At 57.2% G+C, this 26,041-nt stretch overlaps 1 long non-coding RNA gene across 1 annotated transcript; it reads right to left on the bottom strand.

The window, feature by feature from the left end:
• Nucleotides 1–17,432: 17,432 nt before the first annotated feature.
• On the bottom strand, nucleotides 17,433–24,040 carry LOC132658539 (uncharacterized). The gene is made up of 3 exons (XR_009598338.1): nucleotides 21,012–24,040; nucleotides 18,217–18,313; nucleotides 17,433–17,743 (listed from the first exon to the last, which is right to left on the bottom strand). It is a non-coding gene; the product is annotated as an uncharacterized LOC132658539 (long non-coding RNA).
• Nucleotides 24,041–26,041: the final 2,001 nt, after the last annotated feature.

Below are 26,041 nucleotides of genomic sequence, written 5' to 3'. Positions count from 1 at the left end.
TTAGTGCAGTTTTGAGCTTCTGTCTTCAGATAGAAGGATGGAAGGAAGGAGGAGAGGAAGGGAAGGGAAGATGAATGGATCCAGTTCTCTATGGCAGGGACAGAGGTTACAGGAGTTGACGTGCTGTCTCTCCAAGGTGTGAGCACCCTGTCCCAGGAGGGTGTGGGCACAGCCCTGGCAGGGATAATGTCCTAGGACTGCCAAAGCTGATGAGGAATAGGCCTGGGGAGGGCGGGGTGGGCCAGCTCAGGGCTCACACCTTCCAGCGGATGCTGACGGGGAATATAGGAGAGTAGGTGTCACAGCAAGTCCTCGGGTCTCTGGGCTGCAGCTGACTCACCTGGTGTCTGATAACACTCACGGGTCAGACTTGAACCTTGTTCTCCAGGGGTCCCTGGGGAAAACAACTGTCTGATATCTTGAACACATGAGGTGCTGAACTGGAGGAGGAGCAACTCAGTCCAAGGATCAAGCAAGGGTTCCTATAGGATGGGGCTTTGGGGGCTGGGCTTTGACATGTGAATAGGAGTTCACAAAGGAGCCAATTTAGAGAGGGCTTGACAGAAAGGTATGTTGGAAGAACTGCAAACATTTGATGTGGCTGGGCCCTTTGGAGTCCATAGAAACCTCAGTATGGAGGTCTGGGCTCAATAGCATTTCTGCTCTGGTCAGCTCTCAGCAGAGTACACTGAGGGCCCAACTGGGCAAGACCCCAGCTGGGCAAGCAGAGTTAGGGTGGGCGTGGGCTTGGGGGAGCCCTCTCAGCACAGCTCAGAGGGGTCTATGTGTCCTTACCCCTTGGAAGGAATGTGCTGGGCCTTGAATTCTGGTCCATGTGTACAGGTGGGGAGACTGAAGTGGGCAGGGTCTGAGTGAGGCTCGCAGAGCTGCGTTAAGCTTCGCTTCTAGAGCCCATAAGAGCAAGAGACAGGTCCTCTTGGGAGCTGGACACAAGCTTACCAGGCCAGCCTCTGGTGCTCAGCGCTGGGGGTTCCGTGACACCCATCAAAGAACCCGTTGGAGACTAGGGACAAGAACCCTGCAGCAGGCAGCAGCTGTCAGGCCTCTGGGCTTCCCTCCCCCTACATGTCTAGGCGCCCCTTCCTCTCCTCGTCAGCCTCCACCTTGGCCCAGAGAAGGAAACAAGCAGCAGGGCCACAGAGAAAGAATGTCCCCTTGGAATTTAGCCAGGAAAGTGCTTCCTAGGCCTGGGGATTAGCTGGCGCCCAGGATGCCTGGGGCGGGTGTGTTCCCAGAGGACTGGGGCATAAACTCTGGAGCTGAGACTCATCAGCAATGGTAATGGGGAGCCACAGAGGGTGTGGGAGCAGGAGAGGGGCGGGGCCACGTCCCATGTTTCAACAGCTGGCTCTACATTGTGAAAGGGCCAGGAGGCTCCAAAGCAAACTATAGCCTCAGATGTCAGATTTCTCTCTGCTTCTAGCCAAATAGAAGTTCGTATTAGAAATATAGGTACACAAATAATGATAATAATAGTCATGAGAATGATAACTTGTTTGTCTGTGATATGCTCACTTTTCTGATGTTCTATAATTTGACTCTGTCCCCATGGCAACCCCAAGAGGCAGGAAGGGGCATACCTGTCATCTCTGTGATTCTGGGCAAGTCCCTTGACCTGGAAAGGGCCTCAGTTTTCTCACCTGTGAAATGGGGGTGGAAGCTGTGTGGGACTGCTGGAAGGATGAAATCAGAGTGTGAGTCAAGGGGTCAAAAAGCACGGAGTGGCTGGGCTGTGGTCACCACTGCTCTTTTTCCCGGGAAAGAACCAGGGACCAGTGGCCCCTCTGTGGTGCCTGCTCACAGTTGGTTTTGGAGGAGCAGGTGGCGGGTATAGGGAGGAGGAGAAAGGTGGTCGTGGAACAACTGATAACCTAAGCTTCCTGGCTCTGCCCTAGCCCATTCCCAGGGTTCCTGTGAACAGAGGGCCAAGGGACAAGGGCAGGGGCTGCAATCCGGCCTCTCCCTGTCATCAGGGGCACTGGCGGGCCTATCTAGACTTAATCATGACAGTGACCTTTCCCCAGGGTGTACTGGGTGTGGTGCCAGCTAGCCTTCCAGCTCAGGAACCTGCAAGTCTACATGTATTACCCCCACCTGTCCCCACCCTCCACGGAAATGTCACCTCAGGCCTGGGGTTGGGGGCAGGTGTCTGTTACAGGCCTAGAGACCTTAGCAGACCCCACACCTAGGAAGGACGGGCCAGGTCTTGCTGACCCTGGGGGAGGGAGGGGGCTGTGTGAGTGACACAGGATGTTTGCAGATGGGCTGGACCAGAGTCCTCAGGCCCTGCCACACACCCCTCTTCTGTCACTCAGCTCCTTAAGCCTGCAAAGTCCCTTCAAGGCCAGGGGATCTCAGAGGGGGCTCAGGAGAATGACATGGCACTCCTGAGGACTCTTCGGGCATATCCAGGCCAGCACTCCATGCCCAGACCCTCTGGTCCGGTTCCCGGGCCACACGGTACATAAGCAGAAACTCAGAACCACCCAGAGCCGCGCCCTGCTCTGTCTTGGCCTCAGTGTGTCCATTTGCAAAATGGAGCCCAATGGCCTGGGACCAGCCTCCCAGGGTCCTAGCTGGACCCTGGACCACGCGGATCGGGTGGAATACTGGGTTCTCAGAACTCCATAGCCCATCCTGGCCCTCCTCCCGGAAAGCGGCCCAGGCTGTGGGTGGAGGCCATTGAAGGTGGAGGAGAACTTTCTCTGTTGGGAGTCTGGGCGGGGACACTGAGCTGCGGGACAGAGGCCCTGACTCTCCCAAGTCAGGGGGAGGGGGGCTGTCTAAGTCAAATCAGAGGGTGGAGGGGCCACCCAGACACCCCAGGTAAGCCGTTGTCTGGGGTCCCAAGGTGAGCGTTCTCAAGCCCATCCCCCGGGAGGCTGGAGCCCGGGGGCGGGCCGGCTACCCAGGGGCGCAGGCCCCGCCTCCGCGGGCTTGGCGCTCCCGGCCCGGGTGGGGAGGTCATTATCTGGCGCTCCCAGGCCCGCGCGGCTCACGTGGCCACGGCTCAGAGCCTCCCGGGTCCCAGGGCCGCTCAGCTCGCGAGGAGATAAGCCCCGGCGCCCCCAGTGCGTGTCCGGCGCGGGCCGGCCGGAGCTCCAGGCCCCCACCCCGCCCCTCGGGCCGGCCCGGCCCACTTGGCCCAGCTTCCTCTCCATAAAAGGCGAGGTTTGGGAGCGCCCGGGGAGGGGGTGCTCGCCCCACAGGCCCGGCCGGAGAGGGTGACCGGAGCTGCCCACCCCCGGCCCCTCCCCCCCCAGGGAGCCGCCGCGGGCCTGGGGGACGCAGGGTGGGGAGGGGGGCGCAGCCCCGCGCCCGAATTTTCTAAATCGCTGCTCTCTCTTCCCAGACCGCCACCCCGAGCGGGGTCCCCGCTCCAAACCAAACCGGATCCCCTGGAGTCCCCCCGTTGTGCATGTGAACACAGTGAGGCCCGCAGCGTGGCAGGGCCGGGGGCGGGGGCGGAAGAAAATCTGGAAACCGCAGCGTGCCCCAGGGTCAAGCAGCGCCGCAGGTGCCGACAGAGATCTATTTCGTGCCGGGCCTCTGTGCGTTCTGATACCCCTAGGATTGGGGTACCCGCTCCCAGACGTCCCTCGGTGCCTTGCCACTTAGCCCCCAGACCCGAGCCTCACAGCCTCAGTTTCCCATCTGTTAAATGGGGAGATGGTTTTCATCTCCTGGGTTTGTGCAAATGTTAAGTACAATAAATAGCCAGCCGGCGCAGGTGAGGGGGAGGAGGGAGAGGGGAGCTGCTTCTGTCCCCCATTCCCATCCCCACCCGGACCTCGAGAGAGCCCTGGGGTTCGCGGACCCAAACCCGCACTCAAAGGACTGCTGGGAGGCCCAGAAATCTGGAGGCTGGGAGACAAAAAGTGAACGCTCAATAAATGCAGCTCCGCGCCCTTGGAGGTGTGAGTCATGCGGTCCTGGCCCTGCGCTTGGAAGCAGGGCCTTTGGGTGTCATCGGGAGCCACCCCGCCGCAGTGCGAGGTGACCCCGGCGGGACGGCACCCCTCCCCGGCCTCAGTTTCCCTCTGGGTGAATGGGGAGGCCGGGCCTGGCCAGCTGGGGGTGGACATGGGGAAGCGGGCCAGGGGATGGGCGGCCCTCCGGGGAAGTTCGCGAAGCTGACCCCCCCACCTCCGCCGCCGGCCGCCCCCTCTCAACCGTGCCCGCAGCCCCTCGGCCGGGGGCCCCGGGCAGCCACGTCCGCCGCCGGCGAGTGCGCCATAAAAGGCAACCGGCGGCGCGGCGCGCGGCCAAACTTAGTCATCCGGCCCGCGGGCCGCCCGGCGCGCGCAGCGCTCAGCTTCCTCCCCGAACTTCCCGTGCTCCGCCGGGCGCCGGAGGGGTCCGAGGTGGGGCTGCGCCTTTCGACACGTCCCCGCTTCTCCGAAGGGCCGGCCGCGGCTGGGCCCTGGCGGGGGACACCCTCGGGGAAGCTGCGGGGAGGAGTCTTGGCCTGGGGGGTCCCGAGCTGGGGCCCGCCGCGGACAGCCGTGGCCCGTACCCCGGCCCACCAGGCCGGCGTGCGGGCGCTTTAACCCCAGAGCTGCCTGGTACCAGAGCACCCTCCAGAAGATGCCTGCGAAGGAGGCCGAGGTCTGCACCGAGATCAACCCCATCAAGCCCCGGGGAGAAAAGCATAAGGTCGTCAGGTCCAGTTTGCAAAACGTAAAAAATACTTTGTGAAACCACCGAATACCCGCCGGCAGGAGTGGCGGTAGATAAGAAGGGCACGAGATGCGACCTACGTGCAGGGTCAGGAACACTCAGACGGCAGCCTCAGGCAGCAGGGCTCAGGGGCCCCTTACAGCCAAAGCCAGCCAAGGGTGACAGCAGTCAGGAGGTCCGGGGTGGGGGTGGGGGGTGGGGCCCCTGCCTGTGTGCTAATTAGGGTGGTGGTCCCAGGGCCTTCCACTCAGGACCCAGCTGTACAGTCAGGGCTGGTGACCTCTACTATGGATTAAATTGCACTGAAACCAAACTAAAAAGGAACCGGTGCACAGGACACTCCCATTTATCGTTCAGGGCCATCTAAACAGATGGCAAGGGGCCACCAGGGCTTCAGGGTGGAGCATCCATTGATTCTGAAACCTTGTATTTCTTCAAGAAAACAGAGCTGAATACGGTGAAATAATGAGCAGATCTGGGGGTGAACTACATTCCTCTCTAGACTTCTCTGTATACTCAGAATATTTCACATTTTTCAAAAGGAATGAGTGAAGCATGGAGCCAGGAGTTGGACTCAGTGGTCAACCTCTCTGACCCTCAGTTTCTTCTTCTGTATGATGGGCCAGCACTATTGCTCTGGGGCAGCTGTGTTAGAACTATGCGGATGGGTGCAGGCCAAGTGCTGAGCCTGAGCCCGAGGCAGCCAGTAGGTGCTCCACGAAGAGGGAGGGTGTCAGGCCCCCTTATTCCTCAACAATCCCGGGACAGAGGAGGACTTGCTGGGGTGGGGAAGGTCTTTAGGCCGTAGGCTAAACGGCCTGTGATGGCTGGGCCTGGGGCGGCTAAGGACACTCCTCTTGCCGGATGGTTCCCACGGCCCCTACTTGTCCAGCAAGGCCTGGGGGAGGCCGGGCAAAGGGGTGCCATGAACTGGGGGTGCCTATGAAGGTGTCTGAGCTGTACAGGAGTGGCTAATGGCCTGGCCTGGCTTGGCCTGGAAAGGCTTGTGTTTCTGACAAACGGGGCCAGCCAAGCCGGGCCCCGCTGTCCTGTCCTGGCTGCCCCATCCCTGGGGCTAGAGTCACTCCAGGTAAGTCTCGGGGCTGGCACGTTCAACAGGACACAGGCCTGCAGGTCGCCTGGCCTCGGACTCCAGGTGGCCAGGTCCACAGGCAGCTTCCATGGGCAGCGAGGACATGGGATGGTGCGCCACCCAGTCAGGCCTGGAGCCCTGCCCGCGGAGCTCGGTGCAGGGGGCTCCAGAGGGCCAGCCAAGCCAGCGAGGAGGAATCGGGGGAGGGTGCGGGGTCAAGAAAGGGCCTTCGGGAAGGGAGAGGAAGAGAAAGTAAAACGAGAGTTTGCTTTTCCTCCCGAGACTTAGGGGTACACACAGGTGGGCGCTGCACCCGGGCGCTCCGATGAAAGCCACCAGGACCCTGATGGGGATGGAAGACCCCCAGAGGCAGCGAGGTTAAGGGACAAGGTCCAGGCTGACCCAGCTAAGGACAAGCATGAGCAAGAGAGAATTGTCGGGAGTGTGGCCAGGGGACCACAAAGTAGGAAGGGGCCAGGAAGCAGCCCAAGTGAAGGGGAGGCCCTTGGAGTAGGAAGGAGAGGCAGGGGGTCCCGGAGAGGGTAGTGGTCCTGGGCAGAGAGAGTACACGCCAGCCAGTGGGGCCAGCCTGGAGGCAGGACCATTGGTAGACATTGTTCTTGGGTGCCCTCTAGTGGGGGCAGTCTTCCCTGGCAAGGTAACGTCCCCACAGGATGCACTGGGGACCGGCTCCATTCTCCCTGTACCAAGCCCAGAGTTTCATAGGCACACCCCGTTCATGGCACCCCTTTCTCAACCCACCCTCACCGCTGCAGGCCCTGCCTCCCCTAGGCCTTGCTGGACAAGAAGCGGCCGTGGGAAAGCATCCAGTGAGAGGAGCGTCCTTAGCTGCCCCTGGGCCCAGCCGTCATCCACCCACTGAACTCTCCAGTGGCAGCCTCCCAGCCACCCTACTGGGGTGAACATTTCTCCGCCTCTTTTCCGGATGAGGAAGCTGAGGTCTGGAGAGTACTGGGAACGCCCACCTCTCATGCCCACAAATGCACCACGGAACTGGGCGCCCTGAGTCTGGACACCCAGGTAGATGCAGATGAAGCTGAGAATCTGGGTTTATTAGTCTTCCCACTGGTGAAAGCAGCCCCTCCTCCAGCATCTGATGAATCCAGCCTTCTCTGGCTGGAAGGCGCTCCAACACCCTCACCTGAAGGGACCCCTGTTACAGGCTTTAGCTCCACCATCCCTGTGGCCTTCGGCCCCAGAACTAGGGTCTGATTTCAGCACGCCCCAGGGGCTCAGTGGTCAAAGCTGACCCCAGAGGAAACAGCTGATACTCCAAGAGAAAGATAGATGTTGCTAATTTCCATCAACAGGAAGCTTGGGCTCCATGGAGATGGGCTCTACTGGTGTCCAGTCCACGGAAGTTAAGCAGGGAGATTGTGCGACTGGACTGGGCTGGATTTATGGACGTGAGTTTGCGTCCCGGGGTCAGGATGCAATGCGTCAGCTGGTGCAGCTGAAAGGGCCTCCAACAATTTGCTTGGTCTGTTGTCTGGCGTTACATCCCATCCCATCAGTAGTCTACATTCATTGAGGTAGGCGTGAGAGAACTTCCCAGGCATGATTGGAGGAAGAATCAGAAGAAAGTGATTTGGCACGTGTGACTTGCATGCCTCTGAGAAATATATCAGCAAGGCAATGCCAGCGTGCCCGGGCACCAGCAACCCTCCTCTCTGGGCTGCCGTGAGTGGGCGGTGCTCCACTGCCACGGGCTCCTGACCCCCCCGGGGCTGATGCCATCCTGAAGGGCAGAGTCCAAGCACCGGCCCTTAAGTGCTAGAGTCAAGGTGGGCAAGTGACACAGAGATGGGGCTATTTCCGGAAAGTTCTGGCCTGCAGGAACTTCGGATGGCAGCTAGTGGATCGTGGTGTCCTTAGGAATGAAGTGGATTTACCACATACTAACTGACCTCTTGAGCCATAAAATTAGAAAACTGGAGATCTGTTGGGCAGAAATCCCACTGGAGTCCACACCCTAGAGCTTCTAGAGTTGAGGCATGTAATTATTCAACGTCTAATAAAGAAATACTTCTGTTGGCCACTGCATCACGCATTTGCACTCTCAACTTGTGCTTGCCAGTGCTGAGTCGTTCAGTCATGTCCAACTCTGTGCAACCCTACGGCCTGTGGCCCACCAGGCTCCTCTGTCCATGGGATTCTCCAGAGAAGAATACTGGAGTGCGTTGTCATGCCCTCCTCCAGAGGATCTCCCCAACGTAGGGATTGAACCTGTGTCTCTTATATCTCCTGTGTTGTCAGGGAGGTTCTGTACCACCAGCGCCACCTGGGAAGCCCCTCAACTTGTTGACAACTGCTATTGCTTCTGTATCCTTTCCTTTGTAATTCTATGCATTTTATTTTATGCATTGAAAGGCGTGATTCTTATTGTCTGTGAATGGATGAATGGATCAACAAAATGGGTGTGGTATATATATACATATATATAGAGAGAATATGATTCTGCTTTTTAAAGGGAAAGAAATTCTGACATATGCCACAAGGCAGATGAACCTTGAGGACATTATGCCAAGTGATTAAAACAGTCACAAAAAGACAAATACTGTACAATTCCACTGACCTGAAACAGCTACACAGTCAAACAGAAACAGAAAGTAGAAGCGTGGTTACCAGGGTCTGGGGCTCTGGGGCCAGGGTGAAAAGGGGAATTTATTGGGTATAGAGTTTCAGGTTTGCAAAATGAAAAGCTTCTGGAAAGTTGTTTCGCAAGTGTGAATATCTTACTGCTAGGAAGCTGCAGTTAAAACGGGCTCAGTCAGTTCAGTCACTCAGTTGTGTCCGACTCTTTGCAACCGCATGGACTGCAGCACGCCAGGCCTCCCTGTCCATCACCAACTCCTGGAATTTACTCAAGCTCATGTCCATTGAGTTGGTAATGCCATCCAACCATCTCATCCTCTGTCATCCCCTTCTCCTCCTGCCTTCAATCTTTCCCAGCATCAGGGTCTTTTCAAATGAGTCAGCTCTTCACATCAGGTGGCCAAAGTATTGAAGTTTCAGCTTCAACATCAGTCCTTCCAACGAATATTCAGGACTGATTTCCTTAAGGATGGACTGGTTAGATCTCCTTGCTGTCCAAGTGATTCTCAAGAATCTTGTCCAACACCACAGTTCAAAAGCATCAATTCTTCGGTGCTCAGCTTTCTTTATAGTCCAACTCTCACATCTGTACACGACTACTGGAAAAACCATAGCCTTGACTAGACGAACCTTTGTTGGCAAAGTAATGTCTCTGCTTTTTAATATGCTGTCTAGGTTAGTCATAACTTTCCTTCCAAGGAATAAGCATCTTTTAGTTTCATGGCTGCAGTCACCATCTGCAGTGATTTAGGAGCCCCCCAAAATTAAGTCTGCCACTGTTTCCACTGTTGAAAATGGGCTAGGAAAAGGCACATGTCATGTGTATATTACCAGTTTAAAAAACACAGGATGGAATAAACACACCAGGAACCCTTAAAATGTTTGCGTCTTTTTTTTAAAGCATGATTCTGAGAAGGATCGCCTCGGTATCCTCAGATGCTAATGGCATCCGCGTGGGTGAAAGGTTAAGAGCCCCCGCGCCTCCAATTGGAGAATCCCGACAGGAATTCCGCAGCAACCAGGCATTCTGGGAATGGTAGTTCACAGCCCCGAGCTGGAGCCTCGCAGAGAAGGGTGGGCTTGGAGCTGGGAGACAAAAGCTCCGAGACCGACATCGCGTGGGCTGGGAGTTCTCGGGATGCACGCTCGGCGCGCCCGGCCTCCACGCTGCCCGGCGGTCGCACACGTTCACACGCGCACACACCTGTCCACTTGTACCGTGCGGCACGTGGCGCTCCCGGGTTGCATTCGCACATCTTTCCCAGTACAGGTGCCCATCCTAACGTGTGCGGGTCAGGCTCGCAGATGCTTCCTCGCTCTTCCCGGAGACATCCCCGCTGGAGCAGGGGCCTCGGCAGTGACCTGGAAGGGCCGGGGCGGGGCGGGGGGGGGGGGGTGATGCGCAGGAAGAGTGTGCCAGGCAGAGGGCACGGAGAATGCAAAGGCCCTGAGGCAAGAGGCTGCGTGGCCAGCGGGATGGCGTGGGGAGAACGGCAGGGGACGAGGGAGGCTTGGCCTTGTTGACCAAGGAGGGGAGTTTCGACAGGCCAGAGGCCGGGTCTCCCAGGTGAGCGCCGGGCCGCTGCCTAGTGAATTGAATGACACTTATTGTTCTCCGCGTGGGCGCAGTGGCGGCCTCGGAAGTGACTCAGCGGAATTCCTGGGCGCTGGGGGTGGGCGGGAGGGATGCTCCGAATAGGCTGGGGAGGGGGTGTTGCCCGCACAGAGGCCCCACCCCCGAGCTCTGGCCGCACCCACCCCGGAGTTCTCCACCCGCCCCCAACCCACACCCCCGCTTTGGGCTTCTGGAGGGACCCGCGGGAGCGGAGGAAGGTGGGGTAGCGGTGGGCGTACAGCCCGAGGGTTCAGGGAGAGAGGGAGGGAGCGGGGAGACTGGACGGGGCCTTCTCCGCATCCTCGGGGACCCCCTCATCCTTGAGCCCAGACTTGGGTGGAGGTGGGGCGTCCTGGAAGGAACTGGGGTGCGGGGGGGAGACGGCTCTCTTTTCAGTCCCGGAGGCCCAGGCCTTTGGCGGGGAGCTGAGCTGGCCCAGTCCGGGCTCCCTGAGTGACTCAGCCGGGTCAGGGCCTCTCTCGGACTAACTTCTTCCCCTAAATAAAGGGAGCCTTTCAGTAAGCACGCTCATGCTGGTGCTCGGTGGCCAAGTCGCATTCAGTCATAAAGTCGCACTTGCCATTTGGGTGGGTGAGGGGAGGGGGCCAGGGCAGGCTGAGATAAGAAGGTCTGAGCACTGACTGGACTGGGGGCCCTGGTGCAAAGATTCTAAGAACTGAGCCTCGGTTTTCCGATGCATAAAATGGGTATATATAACACCCTCAAGAATGAGACTTGCTAGAGGAAGCTGCACGCGGTCCACCACCCGGGGTGGCCGGACTGAGAAGGTGAGTAAGTGTACTTCATGGCCCAGCTCCAACTTGCCTTCCTTAGAGAAGGCTACCACCACCACCAAGACAAAATGTACGGCCTGTTCCCTCCTAGGAACCCGCCTCCCCTGCAGCCCCCAAGAACCCTTTCCACCAACCGACCGGGCTGCGGGCCGCCTGGCGGCCTCCAGGTGGCGCTGGAGATGCGCCTGCCACGCCAAGCTGGGAGGGGCTGGACGGGTCCTAGGGAAGAGGGGCGCTCGGGAGGCCACCCCAGGCCCACGGAGAAGCCCTTTGGATACCCATCCTCTGACCCCGCCAGAAGTACTGCGTTCAAAAAATGCAAAATAAGAGTAAATACACATATGTATTTATGTGGTCAAGTTACAACGGAACAGGCCTCATCCTGAATTGGGGTCTGGAGCCGCTGACAGATAACTGATTAGGATGCTTATCGGAGTAGGGCGGTTTAAACACGGCCTGGAAAGGTGAGTAGGATGTGGAGCAGAGGGGAGGGGGAATTCTAGGCTGGAAGGTGGGACCGGTTCCAAGTACAGAATTTTTACAGGAGTTCATTTCCTGGGTAAGAGGGTGGAATTTCGCAAGTGGAGTCTGATGGGGGTGGGCGATGGCCTAGCCTCACCCAGCTTGGGACTGGCCACGGTTTGTCTCAGAGTGGCCTCAGGGACATGGAAGGTGGTGATCCATCAGCGTGGTATCCTGGCCCTGCTGGCACTGCACTCTGATGAACAGATACTGAGAAGTCACCCTGGGGACACAACAAGCCGGCCTGTCTTCCCCCAACCCAACATCATCCGTAGCTCTCCAAGGCCCTTGAGACAAAATCTGGGGCCTTGGCTTGAAGCTGCCTGCCAACGGCCACTGGACATTTCCTGGCAGATGGAGACCAGGAACTGTGTCTGTGGGGTGCCAGACCAGGGGCAGCCTCCCAGCTTTTTGGGCCAGAAAGGCATAGAAAGGGACTTTCCTGGTGGTCCAGTGGCTAAGACTCCATACCTTCTCAATGCAGAGGCCCGAGGTTCGATCCCTGTTGGGGAACTGGATCCCACATGCTGCAACTAAAAAGTTGCATGCGAACTAAAAGGTCCTGCGTGCCGAAACTAAGAATTAGCACGGCCATGAAAGAAAGACAGGCATAGATGAGGTCTTAGCACAGGTGCTAGGGTGGCCTGGCAGTGACTCTGGCCTCGGAGTAGTGTGTGTAGGGGGGTGGTGAGTACTGAGGAAGAACCAGGCCTTGACTGCCTGCCCCCCACCCCCCCACCTTGCGGAGACTTGATCAAGGTCAGGAGGTAGAAATGCCCTGTGCTGGTGGGCAGGTGTCAAAGTATGATTTCCAAAAAGCTAAGATCATGACTCTCATACAATTAGAAAATGAATATTTGTGAAAGATTTCTTTCAACTCATTGATGAGGGAACAGTAAAATGGTAACATTGACGCAAAGAGCATTTGTGGACCTGGGGTTTATATAATCACTTAAAAAATACTAGGAGGAGATTCCTAAATTCCTGGCTTCCCTAGTGGCTCAGTGGTAAAGAATCGGCCTGCCAGGATCGCCAGGAGGCATAGGTGCGACCCCTGGTCTGGGAGGATTCCACACGCCCCGTAGCAGCTAGCCTCGTAGGTTCCACTGTTGAGCCTGGGCCGTACAGCCCAGATGGCTGTGGACCTAGAGTCTGTGCTCTGCAAAAAGAAGCTACCCTAACGGGAAGGTCAGGCCCCACAACTACAGAGAAGCCCCCACTCTCTGCAACTAGAGAAAAGCTTATGCAAAAATAAGCAAATAAATAAATTTAAAAATAAGATTCCTAAATTTGATTTCACAAACCACCAAAACTTGACTAGTGTCCTAGGAGTAACCTTTGGTGTTATCTTTTGTCTCAGACACAAATCTACAAGTTAACCTGTAACTTCACCAAGTTTGAGCCCTTAATTAAAAGTAAATAGCAAGGCAAACAGAAGTTTGCTAGAGAGTCAATTAACGGGGTGGGCTCCTTATACACAATGCAGTCCTGCTCTGGGCCTCATTTCTAGGTCTCAGATAATCTTTCCGACACAGGAGAGATGGGTACCCAGCTGGGCCCTGGCACATACCAAGACTGGGAACAGTTCTCACTCTTTCTTGCCTCAATTTCCTTAACCAAAGGGTTGGACCACATCTTCTTGCTCTGACAATCTCCTCCATCCCCCAAGATTGATTTTACCTTCCAAATATATATCCAAGACCCCCACTCCAGTCCACTCCCACCCGTACAGTAGCCCCAGTTCAGTTCAGTCGCTCACATGTCCGACTCTTTGTGACCCCATGGACTGCAGCACTTTCCTGTCCATCACCAACTCTCAGAGCTTGCTCAAACTCATGTCCATTGAGTCAGTGATGCCAACCAACCATCTCATCCTCTGTCGTCCCCTTCTCCTCCTGCCTTCAGTCTTTCCCAGCATCAGGGTCTTTTCAGTCAGATCTTCACATCAGGTGGCCAAAGTATTGGAGTTTCAGCTTTAGCAACAGTCTTTCCAATGAATATTCAGTACTGATTTCCTTTAGGATGGACTGGTTGGATCTCCCTGCAGTCCAAGGGACTCTCAAGAGCTAAATAGCTCCACTCTGGTCCAAATGTCTTAGGGACCCCATAAAGCTAGTGACAATTGGGTTCAGAAGGACTTAAAGCAGCCACAGTCTCCAGCTCCTCCAAGGTGCTGTGTGATTTCAGGGAAATTTGGCCCCTCTTTGGGCTTTCAAGTTTCCAGTGGGGCAGAGGACAGGGTGGAGGGGGACCTGTGGTTGCTTCCGCCTGCTGTTGGGAATTTGGGAATTCCCCTCCCCAACCCACCTCCTCCTTTCAACTGGATGCCATTCAACTGAAATGGATTCAGCCCCTGGGGAAGAAAGAACTGATAAGCAACTAGTGGTCAAGAGCTTGGAAAGGACTTGTGATCTCCTAAGAGAATGAGATTCCTAGGCGGCTCCCTGGGAAAGAATCTGCCTGCCAGTGAAGGAGACATGGGTTCAATGGATTCAATGCTTGGAGAGGGAAGATCCCCTGGAGGAGGAAATGGCAACCCACTCTAGTATCACACACATCTAGCCCAAACAGCACTCAAAAGGGTTCAGGAAAGCCTCACTTCTAGTCCCAGTTTTGCCGGCTCTCCTGAGTGAACTGAGGACATTAGCCACTGTGACCCTCAGTCTCCCTGCCTGTAAAATGAGAATTAATTATCTCCCCAGGGTTGATGGGCTAACATGTCAGTGAACATCTTCACATTGCAGGAAATGGAGAATCCAATGCATCTTTTCTAGAACAGCAAATATGGCTTCCATAGCCATCTAGGGGTAATGGGATGTCAGGGATGGTATGATCGGGGCTCTGGCTCAACTTCTGACTCTCTAAGCATTGTCTTCTCCCCCATGGGTCAGCTCTGCCTACAGGATGGCCAAATGCTTGCTGCAGGTCCATGTGGCACATCCACAGGGCACGGTGACTTGGGGCAGACGGCAGTGCTCTGGGCCAGGGTGCCAAGCATGCCCCGGGTCGCTCCACATTGAGCAACTGAGGTCGGGCCCATCCCTGAAGCAATGACTGTGGATGGGGAGGTCAGGGGGTGGCCCCCGCTCAGGAGTCGAGAGGAAGAGCACAGAGCAGAAAGAAAACCTGTGTGCGGGGCATGCGTTAGCCCCGTCACAGACCGTCGCCCACCAGGCTTCACTCTCCATGACAAGAATCCTGGAGTGGGTTGCCATTTCCTTTTCCAGGAGATCTTCCTAACTCAGGGATCTACCCGGGTCTCCTGCATTGCAGGCAGGTTCTTTACCATCTGAGCCACCAAGAAAACCCTCAGCTGTCCTTAAAAAGAAGGGGAGGTTTGGATGTGGGGTAGGAGCCCTGCCTGGGAAGCATAGTGGAGGTGGAAAGGAGAGACTGACAAGGAAATTCTTCAGGCGGTTGAGGATGCGGCCATCACCCAGCCTTGGGGTCTGTCTGGCTGGGAGGGGGCTGCAGTAGCTGAGGTGTGGAGGGTGGAGGACAGAAGGGGCTCTGGATTAGGGTGCTGCTGGGGAGGACTCCGGGAACCACACCCACAAGGAAGGCAGTCAGGCCCTGCCAGGAGCCTCCAAGCTCCCCGCACCTCCAGCTGCGCGAACTGCCGCCTCCGCCGGCAGGAAGCGAGCGGGGGAGGGGAGGCTGTGCACGGAAGGGGCTGGGAAGGGCCGTCCCGGGACTCGGCCGGGGCGGGAAGCGATCTGGAAGCGGGAGTTGCCAAGGGAGGAAGGACTCGGGGTGTGGCGGGGGGCGGGGTGAGGGACGCGGGGTCCCCTAGGGTGGGCAGGGCGTGTCCCCGCAGCACCTCGCGGACCCGGGGGCGCCCCCTTCCTAGTCGCGCCCAGAGTCGGGGGCTCCCCCATCGCCGGCGGCGGCGCCTCTGCTCGCCCTGATCCCACCACTGTATCCCAGGCCCCCTTCCCCCCCGCACTGCCCCCTCCCATGGACCCTCCTTTTCCCCGGGGTCGCCCCGCGGCCTCAGAGGACCCCCAAAGGACCCTCAACTACGGCCCCAGGCAGGAGCCCCGCCCCGTTTCCCTCCTGGCCACGCCCAGGACCCAGCCACGGCCTCCCCAATGGCTTTCCAGACCTTCGGCCTCCCCGGATTGGTCCGTCTTCAACAGGCCACGCCCTCTCCCGCACAAAGACAGGGACCGGCTCAGCCCATCCCCACCCCAAGACCCCCAAGGAATTTGGGGGGCTGGGTCCCCAGGCTACGAGCCCAGCCTCACCCTGATCTCGGCGCCCCGCATGAGTCACAACCTAGGTGTTGTAATAATAACTGGAGTCGAGGTTGTTGTGAACCTCAGACGTGCAGACTTGGGGGTTCCACCTTGGGGAAAACCTGGGTCTCCTTACCCAGACCTCGCACCCCCTCACTCCCCAAGCCTGGCTCCGTTCCCGCCTAGGAGCTTACCCTCTAGGCCCCGTCCTTCGGTTGTTTCGCCTCCTTGCCCCTTGTGCTGGGGTGGGGATGGGTGGACTCAGTGATTACAGGTTACTTGATTATGAAGCTGATACTATTGAGGAAACTGAAGTTCAGAGAGAGTAGGTAACCCGCCTCAAGTCACACAGCAGTCAAGAGTAGCCAGGAAATAATAATGAGCTGTGGGAAGAGAGGGAGAAGCCTGTGGATGGTGTGATCATCTGTGCCTCCTCCCCACACACCTAAGACTCAGCAGTTAAGTCGCCAGAAGGGTCTTCAGGATGAGACAAGGATGACCCCAGCCAGGCAGTCAGCCTGGAGGAGGCAGTTAAATTTTATTTGCTTTTTAGGGTCAGAACATGAGCCATTTTAATGCAGCTCTGAAGAACTCAAGGTTCTTTGTACATAACTTTCTTTTCTTTTTGTTGGCTGAGCCAACATAGCCTATGGGGTCTGAGTTCCCCTCCCGTCCATGTGTCAAATCTGCGCCTTCTGCAGTGGGAGCACGGAGTCAGAACCACTGGACTGCCAGGGAAGTCCTAGAATTTTATTTTTTTATCAGTGACTTACTTGCTCCCAAGGAATAGCACCATCCAACTGACACATAAGGCAAGCCATACATGCAAATCCCATGTGTAATGTTTAGATTTTCTTGTCTGGAGAAGGGGATTTTCGTAAGGAAGCTTGGCAGTGGTGTCTAGAGAGCGTGTACAGGCTTTGTTCCCACCTCCACCTCCCAGGCAAGTTTAATCTCCTTGAAACTTGCCTTATCTGTAAAATGGGATGATAAACTGTGAGGATGAGAAGAGACCCTGCCCGGTGCCAGGCACACTCTCGGGGTTGGATGAGCAGTACCTGCGGACTGTGCAGAGTGAGGGGCCCAAGTCCACAGACCGTCAGCGGGAATCCTGGAGGAGCAGCTACCTCGGCTCAAGAGTTCCGAGGGAGCAGCTGATGGGGCCCGTGGGTCTTGCGCTATGGGACCGCCGGAGCCAGGAGGGCAGGGCGGGGTGAGTGTCCAGGCTCCCCTAGGAAGGATGGGTGTGGGGGACATTCAGGGCATGCCAGGCAGGGGCAGACAGGATGGAGCCTCCCTATGCCCAGCAGGGACCAGCAGAGGGTGTGGGTGGGCGTCAGGACCTCAGACTTCCTGAAAGCACCTTAAACTCTTTCAGAGCCGTAGGTGCTTCTGTAGTTCTGGGCGAGGGTGGGCGGGTGGTGGGAACACTGGCCAGGACCCCTAGGTTCAGGCTGGAGGCATGTGGCATATCTCCAGGGGAGGGGTCAGGGCTGTCCCTGTGTCCCCAGCCCGTGGGTGGCCTTGTCCTCCTGGAGGGACGCTCCTCCTGTTTTCTCTGCTTCCCTGGCTTGTCCCGGGGGCCTCTCCATGCTCTCTCCTGAACACAGAAATCCAAACCCACCTGGCACCTCCACGGTCAATGCAGGGCATAGTCACCACCCTCTGCCGCCCAGCTTCAGGCCCCCACTCCTGCGCACCCCACATGGGAGCTGTGGAAGCCCACTGTGCTCTGCTTCGGCCAGTGGCTTTAGGACTCATTTGTTCCAGAAGGGAAATGAAAGAAGGGCCAAAGGAGAGAGGAAGGAAGATGTCTTCTCTGTTTCTCGCTGTATCTGGAAAACTCCTAAGTGTGCACTTTTTAAAAATTCTTTACTTATTTATTATTGGCTGCTCTGGGTCTTCATTTCTGCCCAGGCTTTTCTCTAGCTGGAGCGAGTAGGGGCTACTCGCTAGCTGTCGTGTGTGGGTTGCTCCGTGCGGGGGCTTCTCTTGTTGCCGAGCTGGGGCTCTAGGGTGCACAGGCTTCAGCAATTGCGGCTGGCGGGCTCAGTGAGTTGTGGTTCCCGGGCTCTAGAGCACCGTCTCCGTAGTTGGGGCCCACAGGCTTAGCTGCTCTGTGGCAGGTGGGATCCTTCTGGACCAGGGATCGAACCTGTGTCTCCTGCATTGGCAGGTGGATTCTTTACCACTGTGCTACCAGGGAAGCCCCAAGTGTGCGCTTTTTAAGGGACACCATTCCTTTCTGTTTAACGTGAGGCAGAGTCCTCCCCACTCATCGTCAGGCGGACCCGCTGCCCTGGGAGGGGGCCTGGGGCTTCCAGGAGCAGCTTTGGGTTGGAGACCGGTGGGGAAGCTGGACAGGGTGGTGGGAGGGGGTGGCAGGGGCCTCTGGGCGTCTCCTCTCCCTTTTCTTCCAGGACAATGGCTGCCAGCAGAGGGAGATAAGGGGCTTGATTGGGTCCCGGTGGAATCACAGCCTTCCAGGGCCTCTGATCCCCGTCACTCTGCACCTTCATGGAAGGGCCCTGTCCTGACTCCCGGACTCAGTCACTCAAGGACAATGTCTTTCTGTCTTTCCTTCCATCTTCCTCCACCCCCTTTCTCTGTCTTTCTTCAAATGCAGAGTGCACCTACCTTCAGTCTGCATCTGTGGAGAAGTTTGTCTGGCCAGGATGGGTGGGGGTCGTCTAGGTGCAGCTCAGCCAAGCGGAGGTGGGCCAGGTGGCTTAGTCTGGAGGGGAAAGAGAACCTAAACTTTCTCAGTAACTCTTACATTGATTATATATTGAAACGGTCATATTTGGGGCATACTCATGGGTTAAATGGGGCTTCCCTGGTGGCTCAGCTGGTAAAGAATCTGCCTGCAATGCGGGAGACCTGGGTTCAACCCTGGGTTGGGAGGATCCCCTGGAGAAGGGAAAGGCCCCACTCCAGTATTCTGGCCTGGAGAATTCCATGGACTGTATGGTCCATGGGGTCACAAAGAGTCAGACACTACTGAGGGACTTTCACTTCATGGGTTAAATAAAACACTATTAAAATCGATTTCCTGGGTTTATTTTTACCATTTTGAGGAGGCTGCTGGAACATTTAAACTTATATCTGTGACTGACACAGAACATGTCCAGCTCCCAGAAGCCTCCTGGAGTCCCCCCTGGCCAGCACCTCCCCGGCTACTTTGACTGTTCTTGAACTTGATAAAAGGAGTCACTCCTTCCTATCTGTGGGGTCCTCCGTGGGCTACCCAAGTGGTGCTAGTGGTAAAGAACCTGCCTGCCTGCCTGCCTGCAGGAGACGTTAAGATGCAGGCTTGATCCCTGGGTTGGGAAGATCCCCTGGAGGAGGCATCCCACTCCAGTATTCTTGTCTGGAGAATCCCATGGACAGAGGACCCTGGCGGGCTACAGACCATGGGGGCACAGAGGGGCAAAGAGGTGGACACAACATGCACGCACGGGGAACTCAACAAACCAGGCTCTGGAAGGGGCCACCACAACAGCCGGGTCCTTGCCTTGGGCAGCACGCACACGGTGGGAATGATGCCAGGGAGTCCAATCTGAGTGCCTGCACCTGAGCGAGGCCCACATCTGGACTGGGCTGAGTCAAACTGTGACCCTTGCCTGTAAATTCATGACCACCTGGAACCGCAGAAAGTGACCTTATGTGCACGTAGGGTGTTTGCTGGAGTCATTAGTTAAGGATCTCAGATGAGATGATCCTGGGATGTGGGTGTTTTTATATGAGAAAGGAAAGGGAGGGGACGTCCCCGGTGGTCCAGTGGCTGACTCCACCCTCTCAGTGCAGGGGGCCTGGGTTCAGTCCCTGGTTGGGGAACTAGATCCCACATGCCTACAACTAAGAGTTCGCTGGAACTAAAGATCCTGCCTGCCTCAACTAAGACCCAGTACAGCCAAATAAATATGTACACAAATAGATATTATGAAAGAGAAAGGAGAGGGAAATCAAATTGGGGGACCCAGAGAGACACCAGGAAGGAGGTCCTGTGAAGACTGAGGTCAAGGATGCCTGGGGCCACCAGGGGCTGGAAAAAGCAGGGAGGAGAGTCGCCTGGAGCCTCCACACAACCCTGCAGGCACCTCGATTTCTGCTGTCTGGCCTCCAGAACTGTGAGAGAATAAATTTCTGCTGCTTCAAGCCAGCTGCAGCCCTAGGAAACCCTGCACAGAGCCTGTGGGAGCCCTTGGAGCAGATCTCAGGAACAGAGGGGAAACTGAGGCTCGGGGAGTGCAAGCAAGTGAGGTCTCCTCACAGAGCATGGGTTTGGAACCCACCTCAACTAGCTGGGCATCAAGTCCCTGCCCCTCTCTGAGCCCTAGCATCCTTCTCCTTGAAGGGCTCTGCTGAAGGTGGACAGACACCCTCCTGCGTAGGGCTGGGGGGCACCAGGGATGGCAGGGAGCTTGACTCCTCGGCGACACAGATGCTGCAAGAATCTGCCGTCAGCAGCGCCCCAGGTGCCCGGAGGCAGCGGTTTCTAAGGCATTCCTTGGTCAGGATTTTTGCCTTGCACAAGTTTTATCAAAAAATCCATAACAAGGCCAGAGATCAGGCCGGAGACACTGCAGTCCTCTGGCCACCGCAGGATGTGGCCAGAGCTGCCAGAAGGGAAGTGGACCCTGCGGGCATTTCCCTGCCTCTGCACCCAACACCCCACCTTCCCTTCAGCTGCCTTTCGGCCTCACAGGGTGGGGGCAGGATGGGTGGGAGTCTGGGACAGAGGAGGGGGCAGTGGGAGGAACTGTGGGGTCCCCTCCAGAGTGGAGAGGCTGGGGCTGGGGGAGCCTGGATCTGGGGGGCTTGTGACCCCCCCACCCTAGGCCTGCCTAGGCCTGCTGGTGCTGTACCCTCCCAGCCCCTCAGATGGTGGCAAACTTCTTCCCCGCAAAACAGAAACTGCTTTCTGAGTGCATCTGCTCGGTCCTCGTGATCCTCAGGATGTGGGGCTCCCAGGCCCCCACCCCCATCACGCTGACTCACTCTCCTGCATGCGGTAACTCCTCCCCCACCTCAGCACCCCTCATTGCTCCTTCCCTCCGTCTTCCTGCAGGCGTCAACAGAAGCACTCCCACGCAAACCTTCCTTGGCTCCCCAGTGTCCTCAGGATAAAGCCTGAGCACCTACCTGCAGGGGCCAGCCTCTCCCACACCCTATCCCCTCCCCTGCACCCCAGACTGAGCCCCAGCTGGACCCTGAACTCCTCTATCCCTGCTGCCTCCCGTGGACATATATCTTTTTCAGAACATTCCCTGATAACCCTGTGAGGTGGGTGGTATTGTACCCATTTCACAGAGGACAATGCTGAGGCTCCAGCGAGAAAGGAAGTTACAGGATGAGCGAGGCCCTGCACCCCAGTGGCCGCAGCTGCCCATGGTCCCACTTGGATGCTGTTGCCCCACCTGTGTGCTGACCTCTAGTTCTTTCTTTGGCCGTGCTGCATGTGGAATATTAGTTCGCCTTGTTCAGCTGCTAAGTCGTGTCTGATTCTGTGACTCCATGGACTGCAGCACGCCGGGCTCCCCTGTCCTTCACTGTCTCCCAGAGCTTGTTCAGGCTCATGTGCATTGTCGGTGACGCCATCCAACCGTCTCAACCTCTGCCGCCTCCTTCTCCTCCTGCCCTCGATCTTTCCCTACCTGAACCCACACTTCCTGCAGTAGAAGCATGGAGTCTTAACCACTGGACTGCCAGGGAAGTCCCGGATTTCATTCAGGAAGTATCTGAATTTCATTCCTTTTTAAGGATGAATCATATTTCATTGTAAGGATGAGCTGCACTGTGTTTATCTACTCAACTGTCAGTGAACACTTGGGTTCCTTCCACTTTTTGGCAACTGTGAATAAACGCTGCTGTGAACACAGGTGTCCAAAATGTCTGTTCACGGCCCTGCCTTCAGTTCTTCTGGGCTTTTACCCAGAAGTCAAGTCGCTGGACTGAATGGTCTTTCTTTCTCAGTGGGCGTGGATTTGGAGAGAAATGTCAGCTTGGCTGAGAGGAATGAAGGAGGGTCTGCAGGAGGGCTTGGGAAAAGGTTTCTTCCGTTTACAAAAGCAGCCCTCCACCTACAGCTGCTGGAGTCAGGGCGTCTGGAGTCTGTGAACGTGCATGAGAACACAATCACGTCCTGATGGTCAGTGACTGAATTAAGCATTTCCCTCCTTTATGGGGGTGAGCCGCAAACCCCAGAAGGCCCTGTGGGTTTGCCACCTAGGGTTTCAGAACATACTACATCTATACATTGCAGAAACTCCAGAGTGTCATTTGGACTCAGATAATGGTATTCTAAATCTACCGCTAGTTATTATTTAATGTATCAAAAGGAAGCACATATTAGCACTTCACCGTTAAACAACAGGCTTGACAATATAATGCAGTTGGCTTCCTTCGTAATCTCATGTATTTTATCTCCTGTGCTTAAAACCGTGACACCGAGAAGGGGTTTGTCAAAAACCTGGCTTAGATGACGCTGGGGAAACGTGATGTCCGGAGACCTGGTAGCCATTCTGTGACTCTGAGGGGCTCAACCTGAGGGTAAAGCTGACTCAGGATGGCAGTGTGAGGACTAGGGGAAGTTCCAGGGTCCTTTCCCAGCTATTATCAGAATTAAGCAACCCAGGAAACTCCCCTCTTCAAGGCTTCTTATTTCTTGCCATAACTACTGGCCTTGCTATTTAGCCAGTTGAGTCCTTTTTTAAATTTTTTTTTCTTTTTTGACTGCACCATGGTGGCTTGTGGGAGCTAAGTTCCCCAACCAGCAGTTCAACCCGGGCCACAGCAGTGAAAGCCCAGAATCCTAACCACTAGACCACTGGGAAATTCCCAGCTTTCTTTTCTTCTTCTTCTTTTTTTTTTTTTTTTGCCTTGACGATTTCATGACCGAAGAGGGGTGTGTCCTAACGGGTCCTGGAAGGGCCTAGGGAAAACCGGGCCTGCATAGAGCCTTGTGTGAATTAGAAGGAGGTGCTCCTCTAGGGGCATAAAACGTACCCTGACCAGGGGCTATGACCGTTGGTAAAGAGAACGACCTCTTTTCCTTCAGGTTGACACAGCTTGTCTAGAGGGGCTTGAGCTGGCTGTCCCCCTACCTCAGCCTTTGTGCAGCTGTACACGGAGGCCCTGGGAGAAGACCCCAGTGGTGCAGAGCTGGTGAGCTTTGTGGAGGGCAGTGCCTTCAGAATTCAGACTCCCAGGCACTCTTGAGGGGGAGCCTCAGGCCGCACCCCTGCTGGCAACTCCCCGCCCCTGCCCTCCCTTCCCGCAAACGGCCCTGCAGCTGCGCTCCTCGCTCAGGCCCTAAGACTGCCCTCGTCCCCATCCCAGGACCCTCACCATGCCCTTGCAAACAGTCCTGGACAGGCACTGGGTCGGGCAGAGAGGGGCTATTAGGACCCCTGAGCCAGGCAGGCAGTGGAAGTTTCCCCCCTCCCCATAGGAGGGTTCAGAATTCCCCAGACGCCCTGAAAGGCCATGTTGACCTCACTCCAGCTCTTTCTGGGAAGCAGTGGGAGGGCCAGGGGCCAGGTGCCCACTTACGGAACCGTTGGGGTCTGGAGTCTGGGAGGGTCCGCAGGCCAGGGGAGGACTGAGCTGAGAAAGGCCCGGGCTGCAGGGAGAGTGAGCGAGGGTGCAGTCCGTGGTCTAGGCCTCCAGCCCTCCTGCCTGTGGGTCCCTCCGTGTTGCCCGAGGCTGCCTGGCAGCTGGCGGGCCTCAGGGGTGCGTTTGTCAGGGCTGTGTGCAGGGCCTGACGGGGGCGCCGCAGCCGTGGCACTGGGGAGGGCGCGGGAGCAGACACGGCGCTGTCGCCGGTGGGGGGACGAGGGCGGAAGAGCCAAGGCACCCCGACAACTGGCCGAGGCGCTGGACGCCCGCCGCCTCCTCTGCTGACCCCTGGGGCATCACCCCAAGCCCCAGACTCTGCTCTGGCTTCCTAGGAGGGCTGCCCCAGAAGTGCCCGGACCTGCCTTTTCAACACGTAGATGAAGCACACTGAAGCAACATGCAAGGTTCCTCGGGGACCAGAGCCTCAGGCTCCCTTATCAGACGGAGCAGATTCCAGAACACTTCCCTCGCTGCCGAAGATGCCTGCCCTGACCCCTGGGATGCCTGGACCTGTGTGAACAGTGTCAGAGTTCCTCTCCACCCCTGGGCGCTCAGGGAAGGAGCCAGGAGCCACCCCAGAGGAAGTGGAGGACGTTTGAGGTGGGTCTTTCCCATAAGCAGGGGGGTTGGCAGGTAGAGGAGAGAGACAGGAGGAGAGGGAGGCAGGAGACTTGAACAGAGAGGTGGGCCCCCCGAGGGCTCCGAGCACTGGGAGCGGGGAGACGGCCAGCTTCGCCCTGGAAGCAGCCGCCGGGCCCCCTGGCTGGATGGACCAGAGGCAACGGGGGTGGGGATCGAGGCTGCTGTCCCCGTGGAGGTGCTTGTCGCTCTTTCTCTCCCCAGCAGCAGAAAGCAATCAGAGGTGCTTCCCTGGTGACTCAGTGGATAAGAGTCCATCTGCCAATGCAGGAGACACAGGTTCGATTCCCGGTCTGGGAAGATCCCACACGCCGGGGAGCAAATAAACTCACGGGCCACAACCATTCAACCTGTGTGATCAGAGCCTGTGTCTGCAAGGGAAGCCACCGCAGTGAGAAGCCCACACACCACAAGACCGTAGCCCCCTCTCAATGCAACCAGAGAAAAATCCGTGTAGCAACGGAGACCCAGCTTACCCGCGAAAAAAAAAACAGTCAGCATCATGCTCAGAGCCCACTGGGAGAGGGAGGCGAGGTGACCGTGACGCCCCTGGACTTATGGACACAGTGTAGCAAGGGTTCCATGCAGGTTCGGGGAGGACGGATGACCAGGCCACTCAGCAGACGGGCCTGAGGCCAGGTTTCAGGGGTGCCGGCGGAGGGGTGGGGGGAGCCCTTGAGGGGGAGCACAGGCTATCAGAAGTAGGAGTGGGGCGGCAGCCAGGTGTGGGGGGGAGGCTGAGGCCTGGCGCGGCCGGGGAAGCGGCCCTGCTCCTGGCAAGGATGTCTTGGCAGGAGACAGCTTCTGCCCAGGATGCTAATACCCTCTTAATTAGCCGGGCCCTTGCCAAGCTCACTCTGCCACAGCCTCACTTTGCAAAGCACACTCGGGCCTCAGAGCCGGCCCAGCACCTGCCATACTGTCAGACGGATGGGCCAGGTGCGGCCTCTGAGCCGCCCGCTGAGGCCAGTCCAGGCCTTCCCCTCGGGGAGTCATCGTCCAGATGACAGAAACAGAAATACTTTGCAGGGACACGTGTTCAGAAAGACACAGGGAGGTCAGCCTGTGGACCTTTGCTCCAGCTGACCTAGTTCCACTCTGCTGAATTCCTATTCACCCAGCCTGGCCACCGCTTCCTCCTGGGGGCCCTCCTGGATCTCACAGTGAACTGTGAGATTCCCCGCTCCCCAGGACAGCGCACAGCACCACGTGGGTCAGGCCCTGGGCACCCCACCCCAGGTTTGGCTCCTGACTTACATGGGTTACAGTTTAGGACCAGGAACCGGGTATTACAAACCTCTTGTCACATCCGACAAGATCATGATGTAGGGCAGAAACCAACACTCTGTCGTAAGGCAAGTATCCTTCAGTTAATATTAAAAAAAAAAAAATCTGACGAGAGCCACGGCCTGGGCTCCTGAGAACTGCCTGTCCCTGCTAAAAGCTGACACCGAGCCTCTCTGTCCTGCCCAGTCCAGACCTCCGTTTGCCGACTGGTAACGTGAGGGCCCTGAGCCCAGATCGGCAGAGTCGTCCCTGCAGACGGGGTGATGGGGTGACAGTTGGTCCTGCCCTCCTTGGCTCTGACCCGATGGTGCTGGGGGTGTAGCCCGTGGCCTTGGAAGGCACAGCTGCCCGAGTCCCGCCCCGGAATCGCTTCCTCCCACTGAGGCACTCGAGAGGGAGGCAGGCCGTACCAGGCTGCCTCGAGGGGCCACAGGGGCGGAACAACAAAGACGCCATTCACGGGCTTGGGTCCCGAGGCCGGGTGTCCACGTGGGCTGGGCCATGGACATCTGTGCGTCTGCAACGCGGACGGCACTTCTAGGCCCAGGGCCCCAAGGGACCCCAAGGGCCACCTTGTTCAGAGAGAAGGGAGGGTGAGGCTCGGAGAGCATGGGGACCCCCCTTCAACCCCGAATGATGCTGGCAGGAAACTCCCAGGATGTCACACCCTGGCCTTTTGCTGATGTGGAACTGAAGCTTCAAGGGGCTGTGATCTGCCCAGTGCCGCCCCCAAGACCTCCATCCCTGGTCCCTGGACCACAGTCAGGACCTCGGGTAGGGTCCAGGCCTCGAAAGCCGGCAACACCCTAGGCAGGCGTGATGGGAGGTTTCTAGCACCTCATGGGGATCCCGGGAGGCAAGGAGAGGGTGTGAGACTGCAGAGCTGGTGCGAAAGGGAGAGCCCCAGGAAGGAGGT

Source organism: Ovis aries, chromosome 24, assembly GCF_016772045.2.
Source record: "Ovis aries strain OAR_USU_Benz2616 breed Rambouillet chromosome 24, ARS-UI_Ramb_v3.0, whole genome shotgun sequence".
Lineage (NCBI taxonomy): Eukaryota > Metazoa > Chordata > Mammalia > Artiodactyla > Bovidae > Ovis > Ovis aries.
Note: the sequence above shows the minus strand (reverse complement) of the source record. Positions and strands in the feature narration are given on the sequence as shown.